Below are 12874 nucleotides of genomic sequence, written 5' to 3'. Positions count from 1 at the left end.
TTAAATAATTTTAATTAATTAAAATAAATTAGTAAAAGAATTATCAACATAATAATAAAAAAGTAATTGAAAACGATATAAATCAAAAACATATTTAGAAACAAAAACTAATATGTATAGAATTAATAAAATAATTAACTGGCTTTTGTACTTAAAAAATAATTTTACAAAAACGGAAATAAATAAATAATATTAATAAAAATAAATAAATACGGGTCTTATCCTCATTGAAATAGTTTAACGTAACTTAAGTGCCGAATTTTCAATAAACTTTCTTATAGTAGTACCCTTAACTTTGTTTATTCGAAATAATTAACCATTTTATATTGTTAGCAGTAATGAAAAATGTATAAATAAAAACTATGAATGGATTTGATGATCAAAGGAGAAATAGACACAGCAGTTTTGAGACTAAAAAATCGATGACATCTGAGACTGATTTCTCACGATTCCAATTATACGTATAATAGCTTATATTTTTATTATTGATAGGAACAATGTTGATATTCGTTATCTGCATACCGAGAAACCCTAAAATAAGATTATTTATAGCAACAGAAAACGAATTATTATTTTAAATTTTCGCCTTTCAGTTTGGTAAGTGAAAGTTGTGTGATGACCAGATTTGTTTTTTCTTTAAATTCGAAATGATAGTTCGACATTCTGCCTTGTTATGGTATGGAAGGAAACAGAAAAATAAATAAATATCCCTACAAAGCTTCTTCTTTGATCCTGGTTTAGCACAAATATATGGTTTATCGCCAGGTTGAGTCTTTCGAAAAAATTAGGACTGATAAACTTCAGCGGTAATATAACTGCTAAAATTAATTACCGTGTTGCTTTTAAATCGTAAATTAATTTACCTTTAAAAGTTTATAAATTCTTATAGATCTCTTAAAAGAAGTATCTCAAGACCAGAGCAGGGTTTCCAGGACATACATCACGGAAGGGACAGGAAGAAGTCCATGTACGTCCGCTAAGGCCGGGGTATGTTCCTGTCAAGGCGAGGTGGATTTGCCGAGTTCACCTTCGCCGGTGACAGAATGAAATAGCGGTTGTCATTAATGTTCCATTGCTGTGAGGATCCGATTTGAATAATCTCTCTAAGGTCACCTCGTAGGACAATACTTGGCCGAAGATTAGTTTACAGGTCGTAGAAGTTTCCAGAAGATCACGTGTTACATATTCCATTTTTTCGTGTTCTGTTCATGAATCCAGTAGGCCTTGAACACGTGAAGGACATCGGTATTTCGCTGTGAATTGTGATATTTAACATGCTATATTGTATATATAGGTATTCAATACTCGATTGATGAATTTTCTGTCTTTGTGAGGTTTGAGAATATCGAAGAGAAACTTGGCAGGTATTTATTATGATGATGAAGTTTAGTTTTACTAGTTATGTGGAGTTTGTGATCTCTTCGATTTCTCATCATTCGCCCACTTAACTCCAGATTTTTAATGGAAAGGGATATTTTCAAAGGATTCTGATTGAAAAAATATATTTTGAATCATTTTATATTAGTGATTTTTCTGATCCAACAAGTCCTTAATACGAAAAATGCCAACAATTGTTTACGGCTTTGACGATTTGTACTCAAAAGGTGCAGAACATTTTTGACAAAATCGTTTGGAAATTAGATTTTTCCTAAGAATTAAGAATCCTTATTTATGTATTAATTTATTGAGAGATAATCATCGAGACAGTCATCCAAGTAACTTAGGCCGCCCAAGGAGTACTCAGACGGTTGTATTGTCGATTTTATTTTCGAGAAATCTTTATTAGTTATTTTATAGTAACTTATTGCTTTGTAAATCCTTTTATTTTAATAATATATAGACTTATAAATAAATGGTTAAATGTTTATATCGCTATGTTATGCGTAGTAGTATGTAGATCGTAGTTGTACATAGTATATCCAGTCTCTGTATCATCTCTCTTCAAATAAAGTAAAAGTTACACCACTCTGCATATATAATCCCGTAATTGTTTAATTTATCTCTTTATATAGTAAATTTTAAAGTTCAATGTACTGAATAAAAACTGTTAAAACTTTTTAAAAAAGGATAAAAAAAATTACTAACAAAAGAAGCTTCATTCATCATTAATAATACCCAACAAGCATATTTAAAGTTGCATATTCTCTTAAACATGTAAATGTTATTATTACATTAATATATTAAGTCAGTTAAATATGATCTGAAATGTACTTTGTGTATTGTCATATATTTTGTTCTTTTCAGCCGGTTAAATATTCATAATGTAAAATAGTCTTTAGATGGGATATATTTATCAAAATATATTTTGAATTTTTATTATATTTTTAGAATACTTTTAAATCATGTGCAATTAGGTAGTGATTCTTTATATTAAAAAAAGAATTGTCAAATTACTTACCAGGAAGTTATTTATCACAGTCCTTTATCTTCGGAAAAAACAATGCTAAAAATACAAACTAAATATTGCATTTTGTCTAGTTACGTTATTATCTTTATATGCTTTTGTTTATACTAACATAAAAAAGATACTAACGGTATTTGTACAATAGTGTTTACGAAAGTTTTCATTGTCAAGGTTTCTTTTCTATTCTCAGTAACGTTACGGTACTGCACTGTTGACAATTACAGAAAATAATTGCTCGACTAAAGCAAATTAAGTTAACTCTCCTTAAGAAAAAAAAGCTTAAAAAACAGATTCCGCTGAGCAAATATCATAGTCTAAACAGTTTTAGAGTTATGTTTTTTTTTTCATTTCTTGACTGGTTTATGTTTAACCATAGCTAGGAATAAAAATTTCACATTTTTAAGGAAAATGACAGCTTCAGTTTTTGAAATCACAAAACGATATAGATATGACTAAAGTTTTCAAATGCACTAATTTAGATATCTTCTGAACTGTGGACTTCATATTTTCACATATGATAAATATGTGAATTTATGACAAAAAATAGGATTTTATTTGTCAAAAATTCATCCCGATTGAAATCACTAATGGTCCGAAAAAGATCTGTGTAATACACAATTACTGTATTTTAAATACTTAGATGGACAATAAATAATAAATTGTGGTATTAACAAACAGGTGTAAATTGGATGTTATTAATAGTTTTAAAAAGATAATTTATATATTTTTTCATTATTATCTTTTCTGGCTTAATTAATATTGTTCTTTTTGTTTTTTATTAAGTTTTTACCCCTCGGCGTTTTAGACCGTCCGTCCATTTAGGTATTTACTCTTTTATCATTATAATTATATCTTATTATTTTTTTTTTTTTTTAAATCTATCAGTAAAAATCTATGATTTTAAAAGTATAAAAGATGATGAAATTTCAATTAGAAGTTGTGTTACAAAAGGTTTAAAAAGGGACCTCTAAACAAATATTTTAAGGATATTGATATAAAATACAAGGAAAAAAAAAAGATCCAACAATATAGATGAAAGAGTAAATACTAACAAATAATAAAAGGCCCTAAGTAAGAAGGCTGCTAACCCTGAATGAAAAAAAAAATCAGAAAACATAAATTACTAACTAAATAATTTAAAATTTACAATTACAATTATATATTTTAGATATTATATTACTATATATAATTTCAGTATCATCAGTAAGCTGTGTGGGAAGCCAGTTGAATATTGATATGAGGATTGAGTGAAGGTAATTTTAAAGGAAAATTTTCTAAATTTGTTTTGCTTTATTTAAAACATCTTAAAATTACTGACTGCTCTGTGCATGCAAATAAATATGATTTTTGTGGTTGATGAAAAATTTAAAAACAGCCAACAAATCGGCAAACCATTGAGGTTGTGATTTAGTTCACATTTTCTTTCAACAGTTTAAATTACAGTCTTTTAACAGTTAAGTTTAATCTTTCTAGATTATGTACTTGGCTCAGAATTATTAGAAATGTGACTTACACCATACTGACTGTAACCTTCTCTTAGATTGTTATAATTTAGGTAAGAATTAAAGACATGAATGCTTTAATTTTAGATGACCCAGGTCTCTCCTTGATGTCTGTACCTAATTAAGATTCAAATTCTCAGCTGACACAATACGTATGTAATTTGAATTGTAATTGGAAACCTTAAGAATTTCACCAGCCAAGTCAAGGTCAAGTTTGGAATTTTAAAAGAAGCGGCCCGTAATTTTAATTGCGAAATAAGGAAATTTTTTTTTTTTTAATATTTCACATTTAAGATAAGAAATCTTATGTAAGTGTGTGACTAGCAAGCTGGTTATATAACTTGTGACTGATTTATACTTCTGATAATGTGAATTACATAAAATTCAATAGAAGTTAATGATTATGGTACAATTGCTTTAATTATTAGTCTTTTTTTAAAATGGAAAATATTCTGCAAATTAAAAAGAAAAAAAGAATACGGAGCTTGAAAAAAAACATAATTTTACACTGTAATGTTTGAAATGCTTGTCGCTGTTTCCGTTTAAAAAATCTCAATTCTCACTTTCAGTGCGGAAATCTCTGGGAGTAAAAATCTAGAAATTATTAAACTTTCTATTATTTATGGATGGGTAACCAAGCAAATTGCTTTAAGGGAAGAATGACTCCAACGATTTTTAGTAATATAGATGATAGGTTTGACGGGAAAATACCGTGAAATTGCGTTACAAACACCCGGTAAATTTTATTTGATACAGCTTGGCGGCGACTGGAGTGAACATATTAATGGTCACTGGATGTAGAACGAATCTCTTGAACGACAGAGTAGTAAACTGAAACGTATACAGGAGGATTCGAAAAGGTGGAATGCAGATAAGGCAATCTTCGTTATTATTGCCGGATGTTTTGATATTATGTTCAGTTGAACTTGAATCATTCCATTATATGCGGTATCGGATGGTGGAATTTTGATTATAGAGAATAAAATAATATGTCTAAGGTGATACAAGAGTGTCGCTCAGTTTTTTATTTTATTATCAGAACCCTTATAATTCGAAATAAAATAGAAGACTAATAAATATGTACGCATAAGTATAAAGATCTAATCTTTCTCCTTTTACTGTAGCAGGGCAACATTTTAAGGAGACTTAGTAGTAATGAGTTGGGCTGAAATTGAGGTTCATAGTCTTGAGTCAAAAGTGTTAGGGCACACTTGAGGGTTGTGAAGGCACTATTACTAAAACTAAAAACTATGGCTAAAAAAATGTGCCTGTTGCACTGGTTTTGATTGAACGCCCAGTGCCGAAGATTGCATTAAAACATTCAATTTTAACGAGTATTGGTTGATGTACGATGGCGACGTTACAATCTTTAAGGGAGACCATAGCACCAAAAATCTTCTTTCTCGTCCCTCTCCCGAAATTCCATAATTAGAAGCTTGCACTACTTTTAAATAAAATATTTACTAATGGCGAGTTGAAAAGTAAAAAAAAAATTATTTATATTGAGCTACATTGTAAAATTATCTAAAACTAGGAATCAGCGAGGAACCAATCTCCTGTCACTCCTGTCTTCTAAAAGAGACTTTTTTATAATACGCTTTAAACATTTACTTTTAACGAATATAGTACGAAGGCGAAGATGTTACAATCTCTGGAAGACATCTTAACACTAAAAATGATAAAACGGAACCTACTCTATTTTACCTTCAAAACATTTACTTAATAGCGTGTAGAAAATTAAAAATTACTTTTATCGAAGTATCCTTTCTAAATACTCCACTAATGTCTGTTGAACAGATTCGATACTTAGGCCTCCATCTTGACAAGAGACTTACTTGGAATCCACACACAAGACTGAAACGACAAGAAACTGCTCATAGAGTACGATTGCTACAACACTTACTTGACAAACGCTCTAAACTTCCCATTCACTACAAAAAATTAATATACACTACGATAATCAGACAAATTTGGACATTTGGAATCCACTGGGGCTCCACCAAACCATCAAATTCCTCCCGCATCCAATCCTTACAATCCAAAATCCTACGTAAAATCCTTGATGCTCCTTATTACGTTACAAATAAACTCATTCGTTGCAGAATTGGCTCGAAACAGATATGGGTCTTTTCATTTCAAACTCCTTAAACATCCTAACCCATTAATTCTTAATCTTTCATCCTTAACAATCCCTGATAATCCTCTGAGGCGTCTGAAAAGAAGATAGCCACGGGACCTTCTAATTTAAATTAATGTTTAAAGTACCACTGGGTGGTCCCTTCCCAAGATTTTCAAGTTTATATGAAACATACAACATATTTACTTATTTTATTATTTTGTACTGTTGTAAATTACATCAAATAAATAAATTAAAAAAAAAAAACTTTTATCGAACTACATTGTAAAATTAGCAGAGCTAGAAATTGGCATGGTAGTGTCGGCAATTTTTTTTTTAATTATAACTGAATTGAAATAAAATTGCCTCATGTAAAGTATTTATAGCAGAAATAAATTCTCGTTTTTTAGAATTCAAAATCTTCCTCAGATACGCCAAATAGGACTTGTATTCCCATTGTATCGCTTGTTGGGAATCTCTTAAAAAATACTCTGACTACATGTGCGATTAAATCATGACTGTAGTGCCATACACCATTTATAGTTGTATTTTAAACACGTTTCTATCTTGACTATATTTTTCATTGATATCTACTGGTCTATTTTCATAACTACCTTTCGGCCAACTTATGTTCCGACCGAGTCAAGAGTTTTGGCCGCCCTGATTCTGTTGCTCCTTGATAGGATAAACTGGTCTACAATTGTCTCCTTCTTCTTGTCTGACCTAATTGGATCAATTGCTTCATGATATCAGGCACTTGCTCCTTCGGTTCTCACCTGTTGGTCCTCGCACTGAAAGAATAAATATTAAATTTAAAACTTAATGCAGTATTAATGGAATTAAATGACGCTTGATGTGAAAAAATCTCATTCTGCTCAATTCGTTGCCCCCTCCAACCAACATCCATGTTCTCACAGGTTCGAATGCTGAAGTTATTCTTAGTTTTCATTCCCTGAGGATAATGTACTGTGAATATTAGAATCAGAATAATATAAACTTCTTTACGTTAACCAATAACACGGAAAAGAGAAACTAGTTCATACCAATGAGCCACGTGTCATTAATGAGAAAAATTCTGTAATTAGTTGGTTGAGTCTGATGCAAGAGCTAGGTTTTTTTTCCCCCATTTCACAGTAACCCGTATATGTCGTATAATAAACATTTAACAGGCTCCATGATGAATATTATTACCTATAAAATAATTTTAGTAGCTTTTGATCTCAATAATATATAAAAGTATAAGATAAGCAATGAACTTCAAATCGCAAAAGAATAGGGATGAAATATAAACAAAATAGATATAAAACAAGTAGCAAATCAATATTTAATTAAATAAATTATAAGTTAAATACAATTAAAAAAAATTTAAACCATCACAAACCTGGGATAATGTTAATCAAGGATTGAGTAATGTATGTTCTTCTTTTTTTACTCTTCTAATTGAATTTTGCCTTCTTCATATGAATCTTTTTGTATTGGTATTTTATTCATTTCGTGGGACCGCCGCAAAAGAAAATACAACCTGCCTAGGACATATTCGAACCAGTGCCGCTGCTGGATCGAGTTTTTTAAGGTGACACCTCAACTCTCTCAGTGATAAATGATGAGTCCATGAGAGACTGAGGTTGCAAATATTAACAACTAATTCTTCTGTTTTGAGAGTAAAATTCTTTCGGGAGCAGTACTTTTTATTTCTGTATCACGATAGTGTTGATTAGTTAGTGCTCTGTTGTTTTCTTGTAGTTTGTAGTTTATAAGTTGAAATGTTCATAAAGCTTAGTTGTCAGTGACTTAATAATAAGTGCAGGTATTAGGTTGCAGATTTTTTTTTGCAGATAACTCATTATGAAACATAAAAATACAAAAATAAAATAAATTAACTAGTTTTGGCAAGGATGAAAGACTATTATTTGATGTATATATTATAGAATCGATTTTTAAAATGTAATGGAGACTGTAATTTAATTCTGCACTTTTTTATGCAATATTATATTTCAATAGTTTATATTTAGCAGCAGGAAGTCGGATCGTATGTTTCTACTCCGTTTCCTTTTTCTACTTTTACCGTTATCTTCTCCATTCCTTGAAGAAAGGACCTAACCACCTTCTTGAGACATGGAACCAGGAATATCCCAGGATTTCTTTATTCATTTCTTTTATTTCTTTATCCTTTATCTTTTTTGGCCTTTGGGGGTGGGGGAGCCTAATTCTAAACTCGTCCTACTTGACCCCGCTGATAATCACTTGCGGGGTTCAATGTACGCTTGCGAAGGATAAGATACCGTCAAGTATATCCGTTTCGTCTTATCCGTATTGTACCTAAAATTACTCTGACGAGTATCATCTTATATAATCCATATCTAATTGAATCTCCGGTTGTAATTATTTAGATTGGAAAAAAAGGTGTCGTAAATCTTACGAGGACATGCACGCATCGGTAGCGTGTAAGCCGCCCCCACGTCTGCATTTGAAGGAGGGGGTTTTTATCATGTTTGTCCTCAAAGATTTGTCTTAATCAAATATTTACTTCTTATGTACAATTTTATTTATATGTCCTCACATCCTAATCGACGTAACAATGCATGATCACTTCTATTTATTTTCTAATTATTTTATCCATTAATCAATTAATTATTATGGCTTACGCTATGATAACTTGTAAGTAAAAAAATAAAACTGTTTTGTATTTAAGAAAAAAGTTAAAATCCACCCTCCTTCCTAGAAATATAAAAAAAGAATTCTTTAAGTTGAAAAAAAAAAATAATAATAAAAATATGATATAGTTCTATTTCATATGATGTGTCTTAGAAATCGATACTTGTGAGACTTGATCTCTCTAGAATAATGCTTCATGTATTTTTTAAATCATTTTTTTTTAAATAAAGAAATCATAGTTTTGATTTTTTTCAGACTTATGAGGTATCACTCTAACGTGATGTTACGTTAACTGATCCATTCATTTCGTATAATTCTATAAAAAATCTTCAACAGGCAATTTTGTTTTTAATTATAAATATTTATTTCTTTATCAATAATATTTCTTCTGAAATGATAATATAATTCCATACACTTTATTTGATTAGTAAAATTATGAATATTTTAAAATTGACTTTAAATCCCAGTACATACCACTTTTAGTCCAATGAGAGGAAGAAATGAGAGAAGTTTATTTTGTTTAGATTTATTGAATTAAGAGGAAAATACGATAAATAAAATTACCCATGACGAAAATAATTGCTTATGTTAAATTTATTCTTAGATAGACCTCTTTAACGGTTTCAGGAAAAATGATTTCCTATTGTATATTTTTTGTGTTCTTTCAATTAAGGAATTTCATTTTTCAAATTATTTTTATAATGTTCAAATTTGTGTTATTTTTTTTCAATTTTAAGTTAATCCATAATTATATTTTTCAAATTATTTTGACAATATTTAAATGTATTTATTTTGTTAAATGTATATATTTACATTGTTCAAATTAATTTATTGTTCTCAATTTTAAGATGCTCAATAATTATGTTTTTCATATTATATTTATGATTATCAAGTTCACTTATTTAATTTTTTTTTTCAATATGAGATAGTCAATAATTATATTTTTCAAATTATTTATACAATCTATAAAGACACCTACTTTTTTTCTTCTTGCCAATTTTAGGATGGTCCATAAATATATTTTTCATTAAATATTTATACAATATTCAAATTAATTTATTTTTTCAATTTTAATATGGTCCATAATTATATTTTCAAATTATTTTTACAGTGTTTAATTTCATTTAATTTTTTTAATTTTAAGATGGTCCATAATGTTTCAATATAAAAAGTCCGTAACGTCTCCGATAAGCAAATAAATAAGTAGGAACCTATAATGGTCCATAATTTCGTTTTAATTATTTTTTAAATGTACAAATTAATTTTTTTTTTAATTTACGAATGTTCTGTAATCATATTTTTGAAATTATTTTTACAATGTTTAAATTCATTTATTTTTTCCAATTTTGAGATGGTCCATAATTATAAACTATTGGCATTGTATTAATCCTGACAGACCTTTAAGGATGTGATAAAATGCATCTACCCTTAATTAAAATGGAGGGGCAATTTAGCTTGGTTTGTTCAACGCAAGGTGCAACAAAGGAGCCCAATCAACCATAACAATCGAAGGCGTTGAGCTGGATACAATGGACCGCTGCCCTTTTGAAAAATTGAAACCAATGTCTAGCCGTCTTCATCACATTTTAGCTTGCCGAGGATCAGTCAAAATTCATTTACATTCTATAAACTATAATTTATGTTTTATGAAATTAAAAAAAAAAAGGGTCTAGTTTTGGATGACTTTTTTTTTAATTAATAATTTTCATGTTTCTAACTGCCAAATTTTTAAACCCCATGGCTCATAATTGTCATACGTTTGATCACGAGTCTGTTCTTCCCATTAATTATAAAATATATTTAATTTATTAAAATTAAATTTATTATATCACTCAAGAAAAAGTAGTGTTTTATATTCTATTTTTTATTATTTTAAATTATTGATTTTATGAATTGTAGAACATTAAATTTAGATTAACAGTTACAAATACCCTTACGTTTCGAAAATCTTTTTACAATTTTTTTTTTACAAATTTTAGTCAAATTTAAATATATTTTATTAATTTTTATTTTCCTCACAAATGCCTAATGCGGTCGAAGTAAAGAAGATTCGAGAATTATATATATGTCGCCATGACACATTCCCAAAGAAATTCTTAAGTTCTCTTGGATTTCTCTCTTGTTCAGTCTACTGTGTTAATGCCAAATTCTATTTCTGCCTCATCTTCATCGCTAGAATATTTAAGCGTGCAGTCTTTCTACTGTCCGCCTTTCTTAATGTTCTGGCAGGCTTGTGAGCGTTATTATAAAGGTATGTAATAATTTTTCCGGTAGTTACTTATACATTTCTGGTTATTTCAGTACCCACCATGGGATGGGAAGGAGATAAAAATAAGTTTGCTTGCCGCAAAAACTTTCACTCTATATTTGCAATAAGCGTTGGTAAATCGATATTTGTTTTCAGCCGAAGGTTAAAGAACTGCCTGACCTTTAAACGAATCGGGATAAAGTTGTTTTCAAGGGCAGTTAGAGCTCAATGCAAAAAAAAATCATATTTTTTTTTGTTTTTCCGGTTCTAAGGCTGCATTTCATTTTGTTTTTCATTTCTTTAAGTAGTTTCTCCTGACAGTTATCCATATCCTGATACTTATAACGATACAAATTAAATCCAGTGTAATAAGATTATCTCTATAAAGATATTTATTCAAAATCTTGCTTAATCGTTTAAGAACCTATATGCAAGATACTTGAAAAAAAAGAAATCAACCCTGAAAAATTCCATTTTCATCATTGACATACTTACGCATCTGCATAAAAGTAATACTAATATATACTTTTCGCTGCTTTACTAAAAAAAAAAAAATTATTAGTAGAATATGCTATTATCATTGCAGAGCATTGATATGGTATTTCTAACAAATATATTGCGTTTTTCTGAAAAATGTTTGAGGCAGCTAATTTGTTTTTTTTAACATAATTATGAATGTGCAGAGCTAAAAAGTAGGTGCTAAAGTGAAAACTTTCTTTGCTTAGAAGATTTGTTTATTATAAACATTCAAGATTTTTGAAAGAAATAAGTTATGTAGAGATTTTCGATGAATAAAATATGAAATGTATCTTACAAAAAAACCTTTAACTATTAACACCTGCTTTACACGTTCTAAGCAAAAGATACATTCAAAATTATCTAGCTTCATCTTAAGAATTTAATTTTATTATTGTAGTAAATAAATATATTATTATAGAATAACTGTAATAAATAATTGGAGATTGAATTTACCCTCAGACGTAAATTATGGGGAAACTTCCATTTAAATAAAATATAAAAGTGTTAATCTCGTAAAAAGATATCAATACTAATTTAAATTGACATGATTACCGATACTGCACAGTCATTTCATAAATTGTTTTGCCAACAAACCCAACATAAAACTTGTTTTTTTAATGGCCTTTGTAAACAAAATTACGAATTTTACGAGTTTGTTATGGAAAGGACAAATTTAGAACATTGTAAAGAAAAAATATAAATTTTTTGCTAATTTTATTTTGACTAAAATAATTATAAATTCAAATTTTTATACTGTTATTATCTGAACATTCTTTTTATTCTCCGTAATCTGTTGTGTTTTCGAACATATATAATATAAAAAAAAAGTATTCATAAATTTTCATGTTTCAACATTCCAAAAATAATTCAGAAATGGGCCATATTGGAATTTATTTGCTAGTTAACTACCATGGATTGGTAAAAGGAAAATTTTTAATTTTTTAGGAACTTTTAACTGAAGTGGGTCTATTGAAGATAATTTCGATCAATTTACTCCCGAAATAACTCAGACGCAGTTCATACGAAACAGCATTTATTGTGCCTGAAAATTGTGCTAATTATTGTGCTAAATTTAGAGGAAAACATGATTTTACTAACATAAAAGAAAGTTTATAACATTAAACTTGTAATTGAATATTTTTTTAATAATATAAAATAATTTATTTGTTTTTTAATGGCTATGTTTTTTACTAGAAATAAATAAGTAGTTTTTTTAAATCTATTTTTACAGCTAATAATAAATAGGTTTTAGGTCAATCAATAGTTTTCTACTAATTTGACAGTTTTCAAAAAATATTTTTTTCTGCCTATGAATAAATAGTTTTGACTAGTTTAATATTTTGACCGACTACAAATTTTACTGAATATCAAGAAATATATATATATTTTTTTTTTTTTACTATTTTAACAGCTATCTATATATAAATGTG

General features: G+C 28.6%; 1 protein-coding gene across 5 annotated transcripts in view; it reads left to right on the top strand.

Annotated features, from left to right (window-relative positions):
- LOC106682742 (glycogen-binding subunit 76A) overlaps positions 1–12874 on the top strand; it is a 36389-nt gene that overhangs the window by 15134 nt on the left and 8381 nt on the right. For 2 of the 5 annotated variants that reach the window (XM_014423769.2, XM_014423768.2), the window contains one exon: positions 3600–3657. The exons of the other annotated variants lie outside the window; for them this stretch is intronic. The gene's annotated coding sequence lies outside the window, so the exon portion shown is untranslated. The remainder of the gene's footprint in view (positions 1–3599; positions 3658–12874) is intronic. 5 annotated transcript variants of the gene reach the window in all.

Source organism: Halyomorpha halys, unplaced genomic scaffold, assembly GCF_000696795.3.
Source record: "Halyomorpha halys isolate HHAL.00 unplaced genomic scaffold, Hhal_1.1 Scaffold438.1, whole genome shotgun sequence".
NCBI lineage: Eukaryota > Metazoa > Arthropoda > Insecta > Hemiptera > Pentatomidae > Halyomorpha > Halyomorpha halys.
The sequence above is the reverse complement of the archived record's forward strand: the minus strand, read 5'-3'. Positions and strand labels throughout refer to the sequence as shown.